Here is a 26321-nt window from a genome sequence, read left to right as displayed (position 1 = left end):
AATTTCAGATACTATTTTACATTATATTGTATTTTCATGAACAAAATCACCTGGCTTACAATGTTGCTTTCTGATTGGATTGATTGGGGTAGATTAACGTGCATGCATGTTTATCCTGTCCCCACATGGTCTAGCTTCTGTTCCTCATTCCTTCATGGGGTTTAAAAAGTAAGTAGCCGATGTTCTCATTGTATGATTGTTGTTTTGCCTTATGGATTTGATATTTGTTGGAGGGAGTCTGTTCCCTTTGATTCTAGGTTGATACAGAGAGTCTGTTCCCTTAGTTTGCTTCTATTTAGTAAGCTTGTCTTGATTATGGTTTGTACAAGGGAGTTTGTTCCCTTTTGCCTTCTAACCAGCAAGCTTGTCTTGCTTTTGTTTTAGAAAAGGGACTTCGTTCCCTTTTCCTTGTATTGCTGGTCTCTAGCTTCTTTTTTATCTATACAATTCTTACATTTGATCAAAAAAAAAAAAAAAAGATTCAAGGAATGGATGTAAGAAAATTCAAGTTTCCTTCTTCTCCCTTTTTAAACCCTAGCTTTTAAAAAACACCCAAATCCTTTCCCTCTCTTATGGCTTCTAGCCATCAGCCATGCAAAGAAAAAAAATGGGCATTTATATAGTCCCACTTTTAAATTTGCACATTGACCCCTTTTGTTTAGCATTTTCCAAATTTGCCCCCATCCTTTCTTTCTCAATAAATTAATGTCTTATAACTTTCTTTTGTTTAATTTTGCCCCTCCAAATGCTTGCTTACTATTTATTTATCTATTATTTTATTTTTGTTGGGTTAGAATATAACCGGCTTTTACAGATTAAATATGAGGCCTGCACAGATTTGGCTTCGCTTATATATTCCCTTGGGTATACTTCAGAGTCTGATTCAGAGTTGGACTATACCTCATCACCAAGTGATTTCGAGATAATGGCTACAAAGGAGCAACAAGATATGGTTGCAAACAAGAACTCCACTTTTACGGACTTAGATTATGTCATTGAAGTGATTATGAAGCAAAGTTTTAACAGATGTGAGACAGAGAAAGAAATGGATGCATGTGGCTATGAAGCTCAGGTTTACTTCTCGGAAATCCTGGACTGTAACATGATTCAAGACTTAACTGCAAATGGGAAATGGCAGATATCTACCCCTACGACTCTAGTCTCAAATATTCCACGTAATGATAAGGAAAACGGGCCAGATAACATGACTGTCATAAAAGAGGATCAGCAGAGTTGGCCTAAAATGAACCTAGTCCATAGCATAACTCTCAGGAATGGTAAACAAATTGGTGCCATTAAATGACACGTGGGTCACAGGATGGCAGTCACTTCAACTAATTCAAATATTAGTGCTGGAAATGAAGACTCGATTGATTCCTGCATCAGAGTTGTCAACCAAAGACTACAACTATTTCAGCCCCCATCAAACCTCCCTATAGTTTGTAATGAGATTGGGGCTATAAAAACCAATTGGTCAAACATTGGGTATTGACTTTGATATAAATGATGAGAGTATTGAAGTCACGATCCAAGAGGCCATCAATGCAGAACAGGACCATTGGGACGGTATGTCCAGTATGTTTATATACATATGTGCATGGATTTATGCTACTATTTATGATTCTTAGCTGGAATGTGTGTGGTTTGGGATCTAGTTCTAAAAGAAAGGCCATCAGCAGGTACATTAAGGATTTTAATGTTATTGTATGTTTTATTATTGAATCAAAACTTTTATGCTTAGACTCTATAGTCTCTAGTTTATGGCATGGTCAGAATAATAAATGGGTTTGCATAGAGGCTCAAGGTAGATCAGGTGGGTTGTTAGCCATGTGGGATGATGATCTCTTCAGGGTGGATTCGGTTGAATTTGCTAGGAGCTGGATTAGCTTATTTGGCTCCTTTGTTGATGATGCTTGTTGCACATCACCCGCGCGGCGTTCGTTGATGATTTTTCATTTCGTTTGCTTGATTCGTTGGGAGTCACCACCTAGTATTTAATTGGGGTTACTAGGAAATCCAAGTGTACTAGTCTTATCAGAGATTCATGGGTAAAAAACTAGTTGTTGTTAAGGAAGGTATTAGCACCCCTAGCACACCTTACCTAAGGTAAGCTGCTTTGTGGCTTTGATGTGATAAAGAAGTTTGAAAAATTTTGTCTTTTCATCGGATATTAGAAATACAACTTATATGTAAGTTCATAATATTTTACCATGAACAAATCAAAATATTAAATTCTTCTTTATTCTTTGCAATTTTATCATAGAAAAAAACATTCATAAAGAAAAAAACACATTCACTTTCACTATATTTTTTTTCTTGTTTTTACATCCACATTTGCACACTACAAAATATAAAAATTCAAAACTAAATAAAAAGTACATTAAAAAATTTTAAAATTACAAAAATAGCCCCAAAACAATCTAGAATTACAGGGAAAGCCTTTTGCACCACCGGAACAGTGGCAGCACGTCTCCTCCATGTGTCACTGCCACTGGCGAGGCGTGGGTTCACGCGCCACCATAAGAAACTCCACAAGACGGGGTGATCTGGAATGACTTCCTCCCCTCTTCACTTTCTTGCTAGTGGTGAGAATTCTTATCACCTGCAAAAAGGAGAAAAAACACACAAATGACAGTTGATTTTATTTCTTTCTTTTTTATAGATATGTTTCGGTCTCTTTTTGGATCTGCTCCCCTATAGATCCTTCTTTGGTTTTTGTCTTCTCCTCTGTTTCTGGTAGTTATCAGCAAGGAAGAGGTATGGGATCCATTTTCAGGTCTGTAGGCGATGCTGCAATGTCTACGCTGAAGTAGAAGGCTGGTCGGCGAAAGCTGAGTCTTTGTTTAACAGTGACGGGATTAGCTAAAATAGCAGAGAAGGAAAGAGCGGCGATCCGATCTGGGTCCATGAGGGATGCTGCTGCTGACGAGCGAAGACTGGTTGAGAGGAAAGGGACAATAAAGAGGGAAAAGAGAGGTTGGTTTGTCTAGGCGAAAGGAAAACTAGTTGGTTGAGAACAAAAGGAAATAGGGAAACAATAGAGGTCGGTCGGTGGTTGAAGAGAGTAAGGGGTTCTCTAATTTTGGCCAAAAGAGAGGGGAATGGCTCCGTGTGGCTTTCGGCTCCGGATGTTAAAATGGCGATGGGGAGGAGAGATGACCTATGTTTGCGCTCAGCAAGGCCATTTTGTTCCAAAGTATAGGGATGAGACATTTGTTGGACAATGGTAATGTTTGAATTTATTAATAAGATACTCACCATCCTCATCACTTTGAAAGACCCGAAGAGTAGCAGAAAATTGAGTAGCTAAGAAGTATAAAAGTAGACAAAAATGGAATAAACCTCTCCTTTATTGATCATCGGAAAAATCCAAGTAAATGGAGTACATTCATCAATGAAACTAACATAATATCTAAAACCTTCAACAGATATAGTGGCAGAAAGACCCTAAACATCACTATGTATTACCTCTAAAGGTTTAATAGATTTAATTGATGGATTAGGAAAAGGAAGTTTAGCAAGTTTACCCTCTAAACAAGTGCTACAAATGAATTTGAATGTGTATAAAGTGAAAGGAATATGGGATTGATTTAACAGAGTAGAGGTGACTATGTTAGAGGGATGACCGAAACGCTTGTGCTAGAGACTTGTGTTGACTTGTTTACCAAGATAGCAAACTTGATTATTTTAAAAGAGAGACTATGAAGGAAACAAAATGGAGAAAGGAATATGATATAACCCAGCTCTACACAGTCCCTAAAGAAGGACATTCCCCGTGATCTTGTCCTGAATCCAAAAACCAAAATCATCACAAATAAATCAACAGTTGTTATCTTTACACAACTTATGAATCGATAACAAGTGTTGAGATAGCTTAGGCACATGCATAACTTGCTTGAATTGTAATAAGCATTGAGGAACATCCAAAATAGAAGAACCAATATTTGAAATGGTCAAACCTAAACCTCCTATAGTGGTAACAGTAACAATTCCTGAGAAAGGTGTAGCCAGATTGAGTTGAGCCAAATAAAAAATCATATGCATTGTGTCGCCAATATCAGCCACCCAAAATTGTTCAGGAGGGGAAGAAGATGGAAAATTTGCATGCATAGCACGAAGATTACTGGAGGGAGGCCTGCCTTGATAAATGAAATTACGTCTATGATAACATTGAACAGCAGAGTGCCCAAATTTCCAACAAATTTGACATTGAATGGAAGAGGCAGAAGCAGTTGGCAAAGTATGGCATTGATAACAATCAACAGCTACATGACCTTTCTTAGTACAAATTTGACATGTAGGAATGTCAATGCCAGAACCAAGAATGCTAGGATTAGAAGTAGGTGGAACTTGATAAGAACGTGGACTAGATTGATAATGATTACATTCTCTGCCACGACCTTTAAAATTAGACCCTCGATTGCCAAAATATCCACCTATGGAACCATGAAAGCTACTGTGATGACCATTAAATCCTCCATTGAAACCAGAAGGAAATTGAGATGGTGGAGCAGACTTGGAGCTAAAAGGATGAGAATTAGAGTTACCTTCATCAATAGCAAGAGCCTTTCTAGGAGATACTTGATGTTGAGCCATCATTGCATGAACAAATGGAGAAGCATAATAAGTTTGCTCAAGAGTGGCTTCTTCAACTAGCAATTGAGACCGAAAATCTTTAAGGGATAACACGTTGTCTCGGCTGCAAACCATACACCTAAAGGTTTTATAATCAGAAGGAAGACCATTGAGAGCCAAGATTACAATATCATCATCTTAAAAATAAACCCCTGCCGCAGAAAGATGGTCTTGAGCATGTTTGATCTTCTGCAAATATTGAGACACAGAATTTGAGCCCTTCTTGATGGTTTAAAGCTCACTTTTCATCTAAAAAATGTGTGCCTTGGTAATTGTGAAAAATCTATCCCTCAGTTGAATCCACATGTCATGAGAGCTACCACATCCAATAACATAGGAGAATGCAGTTGAAGAAAGAGTAGCAATGATCAACTGCATCAATGCCTGGTCATGCATTTTCCAAACCTGATGATCATCAGTTTCAACACCTTCAAGGTCAGAAATTGCATCAAACCGATTTGGACACTTTCTTGATCCATCAACAAATCAACTTTCTTGATCCATTAACAAATCCTAAAATACCCTGACTCTAAAATAGAATTTGCATTTGAAAATTCCATATGAGATAATTTGTGTCATCCAGCTTGACTATTATAGGTATTGAAATCATAGAAAGTAAACAGGAAATATAGGAGAGTGAACAATATGAAGTTGAGAAGTAGTCATCATTTTAGAATTCAAGACACAAAGAGGAAGAGAATCACAAATTTGAGAAGAGAGTTGAAGAAGAATTTTTCAGTTTGACAATATATCAAACAAATGATAGGCAGATCGATTATTATGCAAGAATTGGTTGAATAACACGATAATAATGCTAGAAATAGAGATTAGCAAGATATTGGAAGCAGAGAAATCACAGGATCACAAGATATTAACAATCCTAAGCTCTGATACCATGATAAGCTAGCAAGAATCGTCACAGAGATGAACAAAGAAGTGAATCGAATTAGAGAAAGATATTGCAATGCTGAGGTAGAAGAAAACGTTTCTTTGTATATTCTCTTATTATGTTTACCAGCACTGTTACATTCATTTTATATGAACTAAGATGAGAAGCTTGTTTACGTAATCTAATCAACCACGTGATTTTTCTTGTAAAGGTTTGTTTGAAACAAACCCGACAATTATTTATACCAATTTATATATTTATTATCATAAGGCAACACCATCATGCTACAACTGGAAGGGGATCTACGAGGAAAGCAGTCAGCAATTCCTTCGTCGCGCTCCTGGCCTCTGTATAGCCATCATGATCCTTGTATATAACGTCGATGATACGAGCTAGATTAAGCATAAGTATCAAGATTTGCCTAGGAACAGTAGATGGCTTGAGAAGCTCCTCATTTATGTCTTTCCAATCACTTTCAACCATCTTTCTCAACATGTCATATGCTTCTTCCTTTGAAACCCCATATTGCTTCATGCAGCACTCAACAGCTGACGCAACATGTCCTCTTTCTTGCTCAAACTGCATTTCAAACCAGACAACTGTTAGCAATGCTTTTTTTTATTTTTTTATTTTATGTTAACTTATTCTTAAGTATTAAAGCATGCGTGTTGCTGGGTGCACCTTTAGTGAAATTTAATTAAGCTGGTGTAAAATACAATTAAATTCTAAAGTGTGGGTCTGTGTGCATATATATTGCAAGAAGTGAACTATTCTAAGCAAAGCAGCGACGAGTTCGATCCATAATTGTTGTCAATAAACACTTTTAACAGTGTTCCTCTGCTGAGAAAGAAGGAAATGTCTTGAGATTTAGTTGCTTGTCAATGACTATTTTCGTACCTCATGGGATGTAATGTCATCCATGAGCCTACCGATATCAGATGACGCAACCACGATTTTAGGATTTTTGGACATCCACTCAAATGCCTCCTTTGAACCTGTTTCTGCCATCCCACATATCCATGCCACTGCGGCCATGGGATAACAAGAAGTATACACACCAGCACGCCTGTATTCCTCCAGTTGTGGAACACAGTCTTGGTTGAACCATCTTGCTTCAGTAAGGTAGGCCCTTGCTTGATTCTTCAACTATGGCATAAATCATTATATACCAAGTAAGTTAGTTTGGTTTTCCTTGTCAGATATGCGGACAAATGCCAGTTCACGAAACATAGAATGAATTAGAAACATGTATACCATTTCTCTAGAGTAGTGCACGCAGTATGGTCTTCCTTCCTTCGCTGTCTCTTGCTCAATTTCATCGAAGAAACCAATTAATGCCTCAAAAAACAATTTCATGTAATCTGGCAGATCTTCCATGCTAGTATCCCACCTGAAAATCGATAATATTATTCTAACTTCATAATATGCGTTCGCAGTCAAGGAATTAACTTCATACAAGTATATCCAACACTAAACCTTTCAATCTTTTCGGTGAAAAGCTCAAGTTCTTCAATCGTTCCGTGCACGTCATATATGTCATCCAATATGGACAAAAGTATAAGTACTTTGGTTATGAACCTCCTTGCAAGTACAAATTGTGGCTCAAGAAATGCTCCCAGTCCCCAAAAAAAAGCACTCAATCACTCTGTCTCGAGCAAAGGGTAGCTTTGTAGCAAAGTCCAAGTCTATCCACCACCTACATTAATACATGCACCAACATGTCCAGTACTCTCGTTGAACTCTTATTTCTGCGTAGGAATTCTACTTAAATTAATAACTTACCTAGAGATAATCCTCAGCTCGTCCTGGTAGCACTTTTGCAATACATTGAAATCCAACTTTGCTAGCCTTAGAACAGCTCCAGGGCAAGCTTCGTCTTGCTGGTAGATAAGGATGTGGTGCCATTGCTCATGCTTTGGTACGCCTTTGAGGAGAGGCCGCTTCAAAGCACGACTTACCTTGTCAGCAAGAGGAGAGACCAGATGAGCAACCGCGGACTCGAGGTGAGTTTTGCAAAAGGAAAGAGCTTTATCTAGCGTTTCTTCTCCATGACCACCGAGGACAGAAGCTTCATATAAACTTAGCAAGCCTTCCACATCATCAATAAGATTGTCCTTGAAGTTGCCTTTTCCATCCTTGAACTCGTTGAATATATCTGTTTCACAAACAAGGATACATAATGTCAAGAACAGGATGATAAGAACACACAATAAATCGAAATCGATAAGCTTATTTTTTTCCACATCATCAATAAGCTTCATATAAACTTAGCGAGATGGACAACTTACCACTTGAAACATTGTATCCATACTCTCTAAGTAATCGAAATCGAAGAGCAACTGTAAAGAGGTCATCGTCGAAGCTGTTGTCATGGTAAGTATTGTATGCGTGCTCTATTATGCCATTAAATTCTCCTTCAAAATGGTAACCAATGCCTAGCCGAAGGACAACGTCCATCAACTTCAGCTTTTCTGATGGTTTTAGAGTGGCGCTTGTAAGCATGGTCCTCACTTCTTCTTTCAGCACCTCAATTTCCTTAATCCAGGCGCTGAATAGCATCTGAGGAAATGAAATTAATAGATACTTATTAGAGTGCATATAACTCAATGCCTGCATGTATTCTATTACATCTACATCGAGAAACATTTGGAAGGTGAATGCTTAGCATTTCACTTAATTTCTTCCAATCCACAATTTCTACAAATCAAAACATAATAAATATGAATTTATACTCGCATAAGTAATTGCTTTACCTCATCGCAGGGAGCCTTGTTGATGAAGTAATCACCCCATACAGAAGGATGAAACTCTGCTGTTCGGCGAAATTGAGCTTTGGGGGTTGATTCTTGAAGAGCCATCTCTTATTCGAAACCACTAAACAAGATTTAAGGAGCTGAGTCCGGTGTTTAAGGCTAGATATGATCAAATAGCATGGGTTGGGGTAGTATTTATAGAAACAATCCAGCGTCGCAGTGTTCTTCACGACTTTTCCTTGACATTTGTTAGAATACCTAATTTAGCCACTAAGTTAGTCAAAGTCTGAGGGCATTTTTATCAAATTAAATATTTTGACACCTAGTATGTGCTTTAATATCTAACTAATTTTCGTGATATGTACATCAATTGTGTATTATTTAACTATTTTTAAAATATTTTTCTATCAATGTTTTTATAAATTGATTCATCCGTTAATAGTTAAAAAAATAAATAAAAAATCATAAATATATGTGTATTATAAAAATTCCTAAGAAATAAGCTAATTTATGAATTGATATTTTTTTAATAAATTCTTTACTTCGATAAAATCTATATTTAACACAAATATATATAAAGTGTATGATGTGAATAAAGTTTTTATGAATTACTCCATTAACATTAACTTTAACTAGATGGTATAATTTTATGAATCATTTTAAATAGTTCATTTTAGTTACATGTGAGAAAAATTATTAATTATATCTACATAGATAAAAATTTCATGTTACCATTTAACTAAGCAGTCCTTTTTGAATATTTATAGAATTTGTTAAAAGATATAAATCTTTTTATTTAAAATAGTTAAAGATAACAAATGATAATAACCTAGGATCTTCTATAAGAAAATATTCCATGGTTCACGCTTCTTAGATGTTGACTTACTGTCTAGGATCTTTTTGCAAGTATTCTTAAGATTTTTTTTTATTTCATTAATAAAAAACTTTATGTAGTTTTTTTTTTTTATTTGTTATAGTAGATTAATATTTTTTTTAATTCTGTTTTATTATTTTTTCATATCCTTGTATTTCACTTTGATTATTCGTTTTTTTTTTTTGTTTTTTTAATATACTCTTGATGATTATAAAAAAAAACAATATGCATTAAAAAGTAAAGTGTTATAAAATTATAAAATTTTAAATTTTGCAAAGATATAATTTCAATCCCGTTTTAAAACATTACTCGAATAAAACAAGAAAAAAAACAACGTTGCTCAGACGTTACTTGACTAAAACAAAAAATCCACAATCTTTTGGACTTCTCAACGTTTCTGAAAATGAATGACCATTCTAAAGTGCTCGCTCACGGTATATCACTCCCTCCAGTACACAAATATCATGAAACAGGATAAGTGAAACAAGAAAATATTCCATGGTTCACGCTTCTTAGATGTTGACTTACTGTCTAGAATCTTTATGCAAGTATTCTTAAGATTTTGTTTTTTGATGTATTTAAAATATGATGTAATAAAAAATTTTAGGTAGTTTTTTTATTATTTGTTATAGTAGATTAATATTTTTTTTAATTCTGGTTTTTTTATATCTTTGTATTTTGCTTTGACTATTAGTTTTTTTATTTTTTTTAATATATTTTTTATGATTATAAAAAAAAATACGTGAAAAAATAAAATGATATAAAATCATAAAATTTTAAATTTTGCAAAGATATAATTTCAATCACTTTTAAAACATTACTCGAATAAAAATAAAAAATATATATAAAAAAAAAACCAACAACAACTGCGTTTCTCAGACGTTACTTGACTAAAACAAAAAATCCACAACCTTTTGGACTTGTCAACGTTTCTAAAGTGCTCGCTCACAATATATCACTCCTTCCAGTACACAAATATCATGAAACAAGGAAATATTGTTTGATCTTTTCAATGCATATGAAAATGTTGAATTTGGTGAATTGTGCACAAATGTAAAAGCAGCCACGGTAAATTCTTTGAAAATATTGTTTGTGAAAGAGGTTTTTCAATAAGGAATTGAAAGTTCTTACCGGCTTTTCCTAGCTACCGTCCGCCAATAAGGAATTGAAAGTTCTTACCGGCTTTTCCTAGCTACCGTCCGCCAATAAGGAATTGAAAGTTCCTCAAACCTGTCAATCCTATGGATCATTGGATCAGGTTTCAGATAAAAAAAAATAAAAATATTATAGTTTCAAACTATTTTTTATTGAAGATGTTTTTAGTTTTTATATTAAGTGATACCAATAATTGAAAACACTTGATTGAAATAAATAAAAATCCAAAAACTAGTTTTTTTAAAAAACAAGTGAATCAATTATTTAAAGTGAAGGAATGACTAAAGATTTTACTCTATTTGTTTTTCTAAATTATTTAAAATTAATTTTTTTATGTTTTTGAATGTTAAAAATAACTTTTAAAAAGTAAAACAAAATTATTTTTATATATTTTCAAGTAAAAATTATTTTAAAAAATAGTCGTTATTACACTTTTAAACATCTTGTAAATATATGAATTTTATAAAAAAAAATAATTAAAAACAATAAAAATCAATCTCCAAAAAAACATCCAAAATCAAAATCTTATTAAATATATGAGTTGTTATTAAAAAGATATCAAGTAAATTAGCATCCCTCCTTTTTTTTAGAGTCCTTTTCTAACAAGGTACACCTGTGCTCGTTGATTTTTTACAAGTTTAAATTCTCTGGTTTGAAACTTCAACTGGTGAACGCAGTTCGAAGTGCAATTTTCTCAATCTAAGGTTCGTCAGCGTGAGATCAGAGTTTAAACTTGTCAACATTGTCCCATCTGAGGTACTTGTACCACTGTTTTTTTAAATCTGAGAGTTTAAACTTGTCAACATTGTCCGGTCAGAATTTCACTGCACATGTTTGGAAACGCAGTGATGCATCAATGAACTGCTTGTCAAGGTGCGTGCGCCTTTTTTTTTTGCTCTTGCGGAACAGGCACAGAAATGGGGGCTTTTTTTACCTTGTTTACCTTGGTTACTGGAGGGCTTTACCATTTGTTCTGAAACACATTATCGTATTCTCAAAAATCCCATGTCATGTTCTGGGAAAATAAGACTGTTAATATTCTAGCTAAGTTCAGATTTGAGAACAGTGCATTGCTGAATTCTAGATAATAAGATCAGAATTTTTTATTCTAGATAATCTTCAGCAAACTCTGCCTCTCTATTCTTCGTGCTATGGGATTGTATCCACCTCTTTCATTGTTTTTTTACGTCCATTCTGATAGAGAATAATATAAATCATATCTTGAAATTTTATCTAACAACTTAAGCTATTGGGTTAAGATGGTTCTTTTTTTGGAATAAGTCGATATATTGAAAGGGCTAACCAGAAGGTAGCCAAAAACAAGATACATGAAAAGAAAAGAATCACAATAACAAAAAACAAACACAAGAAAGTCAACAGATACATAACCAAGCGGTCACGAGTTCGAATCTCACCATCCTCATTTATTTGATAAAAATTAAGCACAAGGTAACGTAAACATGTGCAAGTTTCAAGCTCAAAAAGCTTTCACTTGAGAAGTGTAATATAAAATAATATAAATCATATATTAAAATCTTATTTAACAGTTTAAACTATTTGATTAATTAAGATGGTTCTTTGATATAGTACAACTTATACCTGCTGTTTTTCTTAAATTTTCTGATTTGAAACTTCAACTGGTGAAGGCAGATGGAAGTACAATTTTCTCAATCTCTTTGCTTAAAATAAAAAAGAAAAAAAGAAAAGAAAAACAATCCCAAGCTCTTCGAAATTTGTTTTCCCATTATTTGTTCAAGATTGCATTGGACACGGCTAGAGGAATTGAGCATCTGCACAACCATGCAGTGCCACCTATTAATTATTCATAGAGACATCAAGTCCTCAAATATTCTGCTTGATGCAGATTTCACAGCTAAAAATCACTAACGGGGGCAGAATCCGATCAATAGTTCATGTCAACCAGGGCAGTCGGGACATGCAGTAGGATATATTGATCCTGAGTATTATGTATTATTAAATGTGTTAACAGGAAAAGGTGATGTTTATGGTTTAGGAGTGGTATTATTAGAACTTTTGACAGGGAAGAGGGCTGAGTTCAAGAATGATGAAGATTGAACGTAGAATCATATTAGCAACACCATTGATAGCGAAAGGGATGCTGCAGAATGTGTTGGATAAAAGGGTGGCGCTACGGGAGATGCAAGAGACTGAAGCAGTGGAGCTTACGGCTACGACCACAATCTCCATTCCTTCAGGTTGAATTCAAGTATCCATGCCAAAAGAAAATCCAAGCAATTTAATTTTGTCAAGTTTCCTTCTAACTTTGATCTTCATCCTCCCTATCTGCTTGACATAATACCCTCCAAAGTTTTATTCTTTCTCAAAGTCTACACAAAATTTCATTATTTTTTAACTTTTTTTATCTATCAAATTTGGTTTTTATTCTTTTAATAAATTTGAAAATATAATTAAAGCATTAAAAAGTTATTTTTCAATTTATTTTTTATATCATAACCATACACTTGAAAACGTTTTTTTAACTCATTTTCCATGACAGTACCAACAAACATAAAAAAATTATCTACTTTTCAAGAATTTACTTTTTATATAATTCACTTTTTAACCAACAAACAAAAACTAAGATATTATAGAAAATATTATAGGTATGGTGTTTAATATAGACATACTAGTGATTTTCTTTTCATTATGGTCATTAAACTTTGCAGTTTGTGCAAAAAGTTTGAACTGGTCCTTATACTTTGCAATTTCCAACTTTTCAGTTTTTTTAGTTTTTGAAAATTCAATTTTTGTTCAAAGCTTTATTTTTTAGTTCATAGTTTGAGAGACAAGAGAGATAGTCATTGGATTTTGATTGAAGGGGGCAAAAGTTTCGTTTGACACATATTTTTACCACGAGAAAGGTCGAACTTGATGTCAACGAGTTCCATTCGATGGGAGGGATTCTCATCTAGGTGTTCTTTTTCCTTTCCATCACTTGAGATGGTAGATTTAATCTTGATAAATGTTTTAAAATTGAGTTGATTTTGGGTTTTTGAACTGATTTTAGAGTTATTTAAGGTCATCAATGGGTTTATAAATATCTTTAAGATATTTTTTATCAAAATAATTTTTTTTAGCAAAACAATAGTTGTCTCAACTTTTGAACAACCCTTAGGTTGCCAAAAAATAAGATAGTAAATGATGCATCATCTGCGCTATTTAAAAAGGGAAAAAAATTGCCTAGTATAGACCATGCTTTTTTTTTTTATATGGATTATGTACACATGGCCTGTTTTGTTTTATTTTTTATTTTTTTACTATTTTTCTATTTTTTTTTCTTATATTTTACTCTTTATTTCATTCAAATAGATTGACTAAAAAATAATTTGAAATATTTTTTATGGAATGCCAATGAAATTCCAATTTGTTTCAATCAAATCATAACCTTTCTTTTATATTAGCAAGCACTCTTTTTGTACAGCCTTACCTGATTATTGTTTTTATAGTTGGTTTGATTGCTATATTTTTTTATTTGATTAAATACCATTGGTCTTTTGCATTATTTCATGAAATTTGATGACATTAGTTTTTATAGAAATAGCCAACATTATTATTTTGGAGCCCTCCACAATAATTTTAACTCACAATTAGGGTTCAAGAAAGATATTTTCTAATTTTAGATGAATTTATGAGTTTTTTTAGAAGATAAATAAATAAATAAGGTTAGACTTGTTGGTGTGGCTTTTTTTAGTGGGCCAAGCATGCTAGCCCATCCAGAACCAAATGCCTAACCCTATTTTTTATTATTTTAAATTTATTAAAATATATTAATTAAACATATATGTGGGATGTCTCACCTAGTGGGTATTCAATTTTATTTGAGATTAATTAAAATAGAAAAATTAAAAAAAAAATGTAATTTTGAAATTAAAATATTGTTTACTTTCTACTTGGTTTAGATATAGATGAATTCAAATTTTAAGTTTTATTTGAGATTAGTGAAACATATATGTTAAATTCCCAACCTAGCAGGTATTCAATTTTATTTGAGATGAATTAAAATAAATAAATTAAATGTATGCATCAATGTTTTGATTTACAATTAATTATTTTAATATAAGAAAAAAAATTGAAAACATCTACACATTAATTTCTTTTGTATTATTGTTTTTTGTTCCAATCACAGTGAAACACGAGTGAACTAACTAGTTATCTCATATAATAAAACACTAGATTTTTTTCATTTTTTCTCTTTCGAGTACACCCTTTTTTCTTGTTTTTTCTCAATTTTATCCTTCATATTTCATTAATTTTGAATTGGTCTTCGTAATTTATTTCAATTTGCTTTATATGAGATTATTGTAATCTCAAATAAACATTTTGGTATTTGGTTAATGCTCAATTTTACAAATATCTATTTTTATTATCATATCATTAAGTAAAAAATAGTTAAAAAAAAGTTAAACCCAAAAGAGTCTATGATCCTGATCAAGGGTTTGGCGGGTTAAGCTGTTAAACTTGGATCGATTTAATATGTTGCCGTTTTAATATTAAAAAAATATTATATTGAATTTGTTAAAAAAATCAAAGTCATGATTTCTACCAATTATCTGGGTTGTCTTTGGACCTTCCAGATCAACTAGGTCATGTTTGGGCAATTTTCATACAAGTTAATTTTAAACCCAAGCTCAGTAAAAAGTTAAATCGAGAGTTTTCAAAGTTAACTTGCTTGGTTGGGGCCCTTTTTTCAATTTTATTTTTATTTTATTTTTTCTTTTGGTTGAATCCTTTTAGCCTTTTTTTTCTTTCAATTTCATCTTTCAACATTTGATTGATTTTGAAATGGTTTTCATAATTTATTTTGATTTTTTTTATGAGGTTATTACTTTCATAACCTAATTTTTGACCCTTTTATTTTAATTATTAGATTGATGAAAAAATGATGATGAAAAAAAAAATTAAATAAATGAAGAATAAATTAAAATTTGGGTTAAGGGCAACATGATTTGAAGTTTAAAGATTTAATTAAACTCTAGACTAGTTTAATTAATCAAATCAAAGGCTTAATTGGAGAATTGATAAGTTTTGAGTCTTAATTGAGCTTGAAATTAATTTAATTAATCCAATCAAGGGCTTAATTGGAGAATTGATAAGCTTTGAGACTTAATTGAGCTTGGAATTAATTTAATTTAATAAAATCAGGGACTTAATTGAAGAAATACCAAAGTTTGGGGTTAATTGGGGGCACAATTGCAACAGATTAAAGTACAATGACTAACTTGTAAAATGCACCGAAATGCAGGGGTCCAATTACAATTTAACTAGGGGCTTAAATATAAAATTTTCAAAAATTCAAGGGCCAAAATGCAAATAGCCATTAAACACCAAAAACAGCGTTGTTTCCCGTTACTGTTCATCTTTCTCCCAACTGAAATGGACGCCCGCCACCACTCCCACCATTACACCTGCAATTAACACACTTTATGACTGGAAGAAACGACATTGTTCTCTGGCCATAAAAGCCAGAGAACGAAAGGTCACAGGGAGGAGAAGAAAAACTAAACAAAAAAAAACTGGGGAAACTAAGAGAAAAGGAGACCCAGAACAGGGGGAACAAAAAAAGGGAGGGAACTGGTAGTGAACAAAAGGAAGGAAACAGAGAGCTAAACCCAGCTTTGGTTTAGTCCAAGAATTCAAGCATCACATACAAATTAAAAAAAATAGAGAAGACAAAAAAAAAAAAAAAAAAAAGGGAGAGAAGGGGAACGAAACAGAGAGCAGGAATCAAAACAAAAAAAACACAGAAACAATAAAGAAATGAGGAAGGAAAGGGGATCGAAGAAAATAGGGATCAATATTTCTAGCCCTACCTTGGTCTCAAAACGCAAGCAAATGAAAAAAGATAGAAGCCGCATGCATTGGATCAATTTCGATCATTCGCCCTTTAGTTTCAACCTCGGGTCATTAGCAACAGAAATAGGGCCAGGAGAACGCAAGGAAAGGAGGAAGGTTTCCCTGCCAAGCGTGGTTCAAGCACACACAAGGAAATTCACCATCATCTTCATCGCCTCCTAGACCAGGTAAGCGAACCTTTCCTTGCATTTTGTTAACTTAATTGGCATTCGCTTTGTCAAGTGAATTTTAATTCACTTGCACAATGTAGCAATATGTGTGCATTAGCACACGTGTGTTGCTTAGCCCTGCTTGGTCACTGGCTTGGGCCAGTGACCAGGCCGGGTTGGCTGGGTCCAGCCCAGCCCCCATGGGCTGAGCTAGAGCCAGCAAAAAAAAAAAACGAAAAAAATAAAAATAAAAAAATAGAAAGTGTAGAAATAAAAAATTTTCATCTCCTAGAAAAAATATATTTTTATCAATTTATTCACTGATATTAGAATCAGGAATAAAAAAAAAGAAAATATACTGATTTTTTCGTAGCTATGAATTTTTACCAAAGCCAAAGTTGGAATTATTCGTGGTGAAATTTTTACCAACACCAAAGTTGGAATTATTCGAGAATGAATATTCACTGGCGCTAGAATCAGGAATATTATAAGCAAATCATCATAGCATAAGCGAATAAATGTTAAGCAATTTAAGACAAAACCAACAATGTAGTATGTCTCAACCAGAACATTTAAGAGGTGATAATATCTTTCTTTTTATGTAACTAGTCCCGTACCATAGAATCTTTGTTGACTAGTCAGGTTTCCTAGTGACCATAATACTAGGTGGTGACTCCTTAAACAAGACATTTTTCCTAAAAAAACATGATACCAGAAATCTGTTCTTTTTCCATAATCAAGAAAAATTTTAAGGCCCCGCGATGTCCGGGTGCGACAATTACAATCTCAAACAAACATCCTAATATATGATTAGTGCTGAATTTTGCATGTTTATTTTTGTTATCGTATCATTAAGTAAAAAATAGTTTTTAAAAAATAAAGTTATTAAACCTAATGGGGATATGATTCGGGTCGCAGGTTTGACAAGTTACGAAATAAAACTTGGGTTGATCCAATATATCACTTTCTCAATATTAAAAATAAAAAAATATTGTAACACCCTGTAACTTTTAACACAACTTCATCTTTTAAAATAATCATATACATGTAAAATGAGGTGATTTTTTTTTAAGCTGACCTTTCCTTATTTAGAATGATTTTGACATATCTTGTAACACCTGTAATACACTATGTCGCATGTGTGCAGTGTCATGGTGATCGTCCACCCTCAAGGAAAAAATATAATCGTATCCCTGGTAAATGTGGTGAGACATGGAATTCTTGTCTCTTATCAGTAAAATATGGACTGGGAGTTGCTGCCTAGTATTTTAGTCACTGGAAACCCTAACTAGTCTCAGAGATCGGGTACATAGACTAGTTGCGTAAAGGGAAGGTATTAGCACCACAACTATGCCTTACCTAAGGCAGGCTGTATTGTTTTAATGTCTAATAAAAATGTCTAATAAAAACTATGATCTTATTGTGTTTTCAAATTGCTGGTCATGTCCGTCTAAAGTTCAAGAAAATCCCTCCTCGATAAGGAGGTTTTTATCTTAACAGGGTAAAACTTAACTGTTCTAATGTTCGAAAAAAGAATTTAATATATGAAATACGTATTACATGTAATGTCGTACTCCGGATACTAAAAGACAAACAAAATAAAATTTTTATTGTTTTTGAAATTTTGGTCAATGTTCTCTTGACTTTAATAAACCGGTTATTAAAGCTGAAATGCATGCTAAAAATATTTTTTCTAGTGTATGTAAAACACAATATGATTTTTTTAGCTATGAGACACTTGGCCGTATGCACAAAAAATATTTTTCTTTTTTTAATTTCTTTTTTGTTTTTTGGAAGTTTTTGACGAAAACCGTGTATTTTAATATCGAATTTGTATTTTTACAATGTAAAATACAGACTCATATTAAGTAAAATGGATAAAAAAAAACACGAGAAAATCACTAATGAGTTTTAGAATGGGCCAGCATCGGCCCAAAATAAAAATGGGCCAGCACTGACCCAACATAAAGAAAACAGGCCAGCACCGGCCCAACATAAGAAAGGGCCAGCAGAGGCCCAACATAAAGAAAAGGGGCCAGCACCGACCCAAAAATTATAATTAATTGGTCACTCTACACAGCACAGTAACCAGCTAATTATTTTCATTTGTTGCAGAACATGAATTGCTCACGTTCTGCATGCAAATGAAAACAGAGGGATACAGAGCAACGAAGGGGAAGAAGGAAGAAGAGAGAGGCAGGGGAACTGACCTATGATGGTTGTTGTGGAGGCTCCCGATGGTGCTCTCTGGTGGCGGTGATGCTGGTGGCCAAATGGCGGTGTCTCCAGGCAGCATTCCTTCTCCCTTCTCTCCTATGTTTTTCCTTCTCTTTTTTTTTTCATTTTTTTTCTTTATTGCCTTCTTCCCCTTTCTTGTTTTCTTTTGGTCTTCAACTCTCTTCTTTTTTTTTTGTCTCCAGCCTCTTGTGCCTCTTCTCTGCCTCTGTATTTATAGGCAAAGAAGGGTGGTGAAAATGCCCTGGCTCTATCTGGTCTTGGGACAAGGCAGGGTGGACGGGCACCAACTAGGGCTTGTCCCCTATGTTTTTTTCGTTCGTGGTAGGCCACTGGTCAATATTCAGGCAAGTGGGGTACTTAGGTCGGTGTTTTTTTGAGTTTTAGGAGGGAGAGGGAGAGGAGAGATGTCAGTGAAAATAGGGGAACAAAACATTCTTCTTCCCCTGTTTTCTGCGCATCCAAGGGAAGAAGAAAAGCTAAAGTGTCGTTCAAAACGACATTATTTTGGGCTTTCTGTTTTCTCTTTTCTTTTTTCTTTTTTTGAATAATGTATGAAACAACACTATTTTGGACAAAATGCGCCGTTTCATTTAAATAAAAAGGTGGTAAAATGTGTCAGAGTTCACATTAGTCCTCAATTTGTGATTTGTTCAATTGCGTCCTCCATTGCAATTTTAATTGTAAAAAGCACTTCAATTACATCTCTTCCAAATTCAAACACCAGCCATGAAGTTGGTTGTCTTTTTCACTTTGGTCCTTGGTCTTGAATTTATATAATTTGACCTTCAATTGAGCAATAAACTTCTAATTTCTTCAATTTGGCGCCTGATTTGGTTTTAATTACAGCCCCTCTATTTATATGCCTTTTCCAATGTAGTCATTGGTTTTGGATTTTTTCAATTAAGTCCCTAATTGGCCATCAAACTTCAATATTTGTGCATTTAAGCCCCTAATTTGACCAAATTAACTCTAAAAAATTATAATTTGACCCCAGAACTTTAATTTCTTTTAATTAAAGCCCAGATTAACTCCAAAATCAATTTTTCTTGTAATCAAAACCTTCATAAATTCAATTAAACCTTCAATAAAATTTAATTGAGTCCATAAACATTTGATTTTGGACTTTTCTTCCTAAAATTAAATTTTCTTTGTCAACAAGGCTATCATCAATCAACAAAATATTGTCAAATTTTAATTTTTATATTTTTGAACCTCCTCAACCAATTTTTAACCATTTTTTTAGTGTTCTAGCATCCTCTTTTATTTGTTATATTTTTTTATAATATTTTTGTGATTATTTTATTATTTTTTTAAAGAGAGAAAAAAATGTGACATGGGAAATAACCCAAAAATAGGTTATGACAGTTGCCCCCTCTTTATAATGCATACGGAGCAAAGATTTTGCGTAGTAAGTTATGTAAAGATAAACAAAATTAGTCTTCTCAAAATTTGATTGACTTGAAACTTCAACCGGACCCAAAGTCCTGTGTGTAGTTGGGCTAAAACTAAGATTCCCTTCGCTGGTCACCTTTAACATCAACCAAATTTCTGTGTGGTTGGGCTAAATTGAGATTTCTTTCGTCAATCCCCTTTAACCAGAACTAAAATCCTGTGTGTGTTTATGATTGACTAAGATTCCTTTTGCCAATCCCCTCTAACCAGAACCAAAATCCTGTGTGTGGCTATGATAAACTGAGATTCCTTTTGTCAATCCCCTCTAACCAGAACCAGAAATCTTGTGTGGTTAAGATAGACTGAGATTCCTTTCGCCAATCCCCTCTAACCAAAACCTAAAATTCTTGCATGTGGTTGGAATAGACTGAGATTCCTTTCATTAATCCCCTCTAACCATAACCAAAATCTTATGTGGTTAGGATAGACTAAGATTCCTTTCGTCAATCCCCTCTAACCAGAACCAAAATCCTGTATGTTCAAACCCTTTATTTTTTGAAGAAAGATGATCTATTTTCACAAGCAACCTGCCCACGCACTCACACTTACCGTGGTCTATTTTCATGAGCGACTTGCCTGTCATAACCCAATTCTGGGTTATTCCTAAAAATAATTAAAAAAATAAATAAAAATCAAAAAATAAAATAAAGGCTGGCAATATAGAGAAAGTAGGCCGAGGAATCAAGCTGTAATTTTTGGAGGAAATTCAAGGCCTAATTGTACCCCATTATGCCAAAAAAATAGGGAAAACAATGCAAATTCAAGGTCAAATTAAATGATTATTGGATGAATTTGCATAAAAATTAAGCCCAAGGACATAATTACATTTTTAATAGGCCAATTTTATTTAATCATAGGGCAAATTGAATTTTAATTATGTTTGAAAATTAATTTTGATTCAATTAGAGGATTTAATTAAGTGCAAGGACTTAATTATACTTTAAATGGGTCAAATTAATTTTATTTTGGGTTTAATTAGTGAAAACTTAAGTCCAAGGACATAATTAAATTTTTAATAGGCCAATTTGATTTAATCATGGGCCAAATTGAATTTTTAATTATGTTTAAGAATTAATTTGGGTCCAATTCAAGGATTTAATTAAGTGCAAGCACTTAATTATACTTGAAGTGGGTCAAATTAATTTTATTTGGGGCTTAATTGGTGAAAAATTAAGTTTGGGAGCTTAATTTGGGTTTAATTGAGAAGATTGGAATTTTAAGAGACCAAATTTAATTTTTACCAAGTTAATTGATTGAAATCAGGGGCAAAATTGCAAGAAAATTGAAGTTTTAGGGTTAATTAGGGGTTAAATTAACAAAATTCGCAGCCAAGGACCAATCTGCAAAAGGCGCCAAACTATAGGGGCTTAATTGACAAAAACTAAGGGTGAAATTGAAGAAATTAAAGGTTTGATGGTCAATTAGGGGTTAAATTGACAAATTCCGAGACCAAGAACCATATTGCAAAAGGCGCGTAAATACGGGGCTGCAATTGAAGTTCATTAGGGGTTTAATTGCATTAAATCGAAAGTTTTGGGTCAATTAGGGGTTCCTTTGAAAGAAATTGGAAGATCAGGGACTAAATTAAAAATGAGTATAAATCCCTAATTTAAACCTAAAATTGAGCTATTTTGTGTTAAAAATAAGGACCAGACAACGCGTCGCGTCGTCTGGTCACCATTCATTGTCTTCTTCTTTTATCCGAAAGAAACTGCCTTGGTACCTACTTTCCAGGTGCATTTAATGCACCTAACGTCCACCAAATTTAACCAAAATTACACGAAAATGATCCTCTGAAGTTTTTCTACAGCGCCATGTGAATAGTTCAGTCTCAATAATAACCATTCGGCGCCGACCTAAACATGCCCACTCAGGCGGCTTTTTCTGTAGAATTGACAACTCAGGATGCCTACTTTGAGCCAACGGTTGGGATCCTTCCAAACAGAATCAAGGGCTGAAATTTTTTCTTTGTGTAGACGATATTGCCCTCTTCCACCGCCTATAAATAGATATGGAATTGATGGCCTGAGGGAGGAGAAAATCGAGTCCAAAGTTGATAAAAAAAACCAGACCCCACTGCCCCGTTTCTGCAGTCTCTCTCTCTCCACCGCCCCAGCCACCAAATGGAGCCACAAACAACTTCTCCACCACCATCTCCGCCACATGTGTCCATCCCAACCACAAGCCGCCCACCCCCCACGCCTGAAACTGTCACCGTTTCTTCCTCTCTCTCACCTCTGCAGAATCCTTCTTCCTTCCTCGTGATCGACTCCGACCACCATTGCTCCCAGTTTCTTGGCCATGCTTCCTCTGGGCCATCAGCTCAACCTCCTAATCACATCCATGACCACCGCTGACGGTAGTCTTCCCCTTCGCCCGCCTACAGCTTCTGCAACCGTTTGATTGCATGCAGAACATGAACAATAACTATTCATGTTTCTGCAGAAATAATTAACATGGGAGATGGGCCGGACCTGATTTGGCCCAGACCAAATTTATGGGTCGGATCTGGCCCACCCCAAAATACTTGTCGGGCTGAGATCGGCCCAACCATTTTAGGCCGATAATGGCCCACCCTTTTGTAGGCTGGGCTCGGCCCAGTTAGCTGGGCAAGCCCAGCCCACATATTTTATATTATATAATATATATTATATTATAATATTATTTTAAAAAAAATTCAAAAATCATTTTTAAAATTTTTTTGATTTTCTCAAATATTTTTCTATCCATTTTGCATAATATCGGCTTGTATATTTACATTGTAAAATACAAATCTGGTATTAAAATACCCAGTTTTTCTCCAAAATATTTTTTAAAAAATCAAAACATTTTCATAAAGAAAAAATATTTTGTTGCATACGGCCAAATCCTAAAAATTTTTCAAGCATATTTTTCATAAAAAAAATAAGAAAAAATTTTGCATCTTTTTCATGTTTTTTTTTTAATCCAAAAATGGATATCATAACCGGTTTATGATTATCCATTAGGATTTGGCCAACATGTCAAAAATATTTTTCCAATCTTTTTTTAGGATCCAGATGTAGACTTTAATAGTTGTGGAGTATAAAATTACACGATAAATTATACCCTTGGGTATTAAAGATACAAGGTGTAAATACAATGCTAAAATTCAGACTTTAGAACGATTAGAATGTAACCTGATAAGATAGAGACTCTCTCATGAAGAGAGATCTGCCTTGAACCTTAGAAAAGACCAACCTGACTTAGAAAAAAACAATCAAACAACAATGCAGCTTACCTTAGGTAGGGTGCACTAGGGGTGATGCGTCTTCCCCTTGCACAACTAGTCCCTTACTTGGACTCTCGCAGACCATAGGTTCCTAGTGACCATAATACTAGGTGGCGACTCCTCACACTAATTATAATTTTATGATTAAATCCAAAACCCTTTCTAGCACACAACACACCTCACAACAGGACGCAGGTCAAAGAGCCTCCACCATCGCCAGACGACGTTGCGACCCCCACGACACTACCCATAAATAATTAAAGTGGTCTATTTTCAGGGGCAACCAGCCCACACACTTATGCTTACCCTGGTCTATTTTTATGGGCAACCTGCCCAAACATTCTCAAAGTGGTCTATTTTCATGAGCGACCAACCCACACACTCACGCTGACCCTGGTCTATTTTCATGGGTGACCTGCCTAAACATTCTCAAAGTGGTCTATTTTCAGGGGTGACCAGCCCACACACTCACATTGACCAGGAAGAGTGGTCATGTTGTAATGCGTGACCTCTCTAGGTGGAGAAATGGTCTCATTGTAATGGGTGACCTACCCAGTGGAAAAGGAAAGAGTGGTCATGTTGTAATGGGTGACCTACCCAAGTGGAGGAATGGTCTCATTAAAATGGGTGACCTACCCAAATGGAAAAAGAAAGAGTGGTCGTGTTGTAATGAGTGACCTACCAAGTGAAGGAATGGTCTCATTGTAATGGGTGACCTACCCAAATAAAAACATGGAGAATTGGTTAAATTGTAATGGGTGACCTACCTAAAAATTGGATGGCAAAGGCTCAAAGGCACACTCAAAAGGAAGTAGGGTTAGAAAACACACTACCCAAGAGGTGAGGGCTCAAAGGCGCACTCAAAAAAGATTTAGGGGTGGAAAACACACTACCTGTGAGGAAAGGGCTCAAAGCGCACTGAAAAAGGAGATGAGGGCATAAAGGCGCACCCAAACTAAGGCAGGGTTATAAAAACGCACTATCAAAAAGTTGATGATCAAAATTGATCTGCAATATTGAAAGCAAATACATTATAATTGATATGCATGTATACTTACTTGAGAAATATAGGCCCCCATTTATTCATGGTGTCTTTCTTTTCTCAAAAATGGAATGTTGGTAGTAAACTTTGATGCCTTTTTAACTCTTGCTTACTCGAGTCACATCTTGTGATCTTGATCTCTGGGAAGCGTTTGATGTCATCATACATCTTTGTCCTTCACTTTTTATCTCATGTGTTGCCAATTTTGCCCAACATTTTCCTTAGAAAAGGAATCATGAAGCCAGCCCTACCATGTGTTTTTGATTGCCCCTTAGCTTGATCATGCCCCCCAAAGTGTTCAATTCAGGTTTACTTTGGGGTGAGGATATGTGAGAGTAAGTTTAAGTTTTTTATACAATAAAATGCTTTCATGCAAAATTTTTTTTTTTTGCAACTTCCATGTTATTCCAACCACAAAAATCATTTTAACATTGGTTTAAAATAAACTTGTTTTAAAGATTTCAAGCGATTCCTATGGACAGGTTTCTTGAAGTGATGAAAGCTTTTGTTTTGCTTTTGGGTTTAAGATGAAGTGACATCTGGTTGGTCACAAAAGGTTTAAATTTCAATTTCAGGGTTATTAAGAACCGAATTGGTTCAAAGCTTTATTTTATTTGCATGAATAATGATTTGACCCGCACGAGAAAGCACTACCTACCGATCCAGATTACTTGCCATTGATCAGAAAGGGCTTTATCAGATACATAATGTAGGCTTTGGCTATTGGTTACGAAGAAAAGGATATTTTGCAGGTTCAAAAGGTGTTTAGGGGATTTCAAGACTAAAGATCACTTGTGCTTGTTTCTTGACCTTTTTCTTTTTAATTTCTTTCCAAAATGGTTTGCATGCCCCCTAGTGTCGGGTTTGGGCTATTTCTCTTTGTTTTCTTTATTTTTGTTTGGTTGAGCATAAGCATATCAATTGTTTTTATGAGAAGCTCAAATCTTTTAGATCTTTTAGATCTTCTTGTTTTTTTTTAATCAATCACAACACCTATCTTCACTACTTCATTTGGATGATAATGAAAGACTAAAAATTATATGATCAATTCCAACACCCATCTTCACTACTTTGTCTGGATGATAAAAAAAAAAAAAAAAAACTTCTCTTATTTGCCTCCCAGTGTGGGGTGTGATCCTAGTCAAGGTTATTTTAAAAAAATATTACCAGGCTCAAAATGGGACTTCAAAGGATATATTTTAGCCTTGCGAAAGGATTATCAAAGATGGTCTTTCCTCATCTTAAACTCATGCATTGAGGATCGATAGGTCTTGCTTTTATGCGCGTATGCAAAATGATTTATTCATTCAAATAAAACTCAGCTTTTGAGTCACCTCATGGGGATTTTTTTTTTTGGTCTTGGTCTTTGTTTTTGTTTTTGTGTTGTCTATTTTCTTTCAAGTTTTCTAGGTATATGTTTACCCTTATAAGAAATCACTTGAATTTCCATAATGCATTTGTTATGGACAAATACCAACATGATTTTTGTTTTTGTACTCACTTTGGAGGTCCCAAAAAAATATCCTTGAAAACATATGAGATTATGTATGGTTTTGGGAGAAAGAAAAACACCGAAGGATTCTCCGTGTTGTAGTTTTGTGAGCAAAAGTTGTGCTCAAAATGCTATTTACATGTAATAACAACAATAAGGAGTGTGATATGAGCACAAGAAAGCACATGATCTTATTAATCAAGAAGGCTCAAATGACAAAGAAATTCTTGTTCAAAAGCATTAAACAAAAGGCAATAATATGGCAGACTTCCTTCCTTTATTTTGGCGAATCTGTTCTTAGGCTAGCTTCCTCCCCAAAAGTTCTGTACAGATGGACTCAAAGACGATGTAGAACAACACTACGGTCAAAATTTATGTCCTTGAAAATTCAGTTATCATTTCTACACCTATGCTGGACCATTGATGCTTTCTAATTCCCTAAACATTTCATCCTAATGTGCTTCAAACAGGATTAGGCAACGGGTTCGTGTTTATATTAGGGGTGTCTTCCAATTCTA

General features: G+C 34.3%; 1 pseudogene; it reads right to left on the bottom strand.

The window, feature by feature from the left end:
- Positions 1-5608: 5608 nt before the first annotated feature.
- On the bottom strand, positions 5609-8458 carry LOC118057071 (probable terpene synthase 3; annotated as a pseudogene).
- Positions 8459-26321: the final 17863 nt, after the last annotated feature.

This window comes from Populus alba, chromosome 5, assembly GCF_005239225.2.
Source record: "Populus alba chromosome 5, ASM523922v2, whole genome shotgun sequence".
Lineage (NCBI taxonomy): Eukaryota > Viridiplantae > Streptophyta > Magnoliopsida > Malpighiales > Salicaceae > Populus > Populus alba.
The sequence above is the reverse complement of the archived record's forward strand: the minus strand, read 5'-3'. Positions and strand labels throughout refer to the sequence as shown.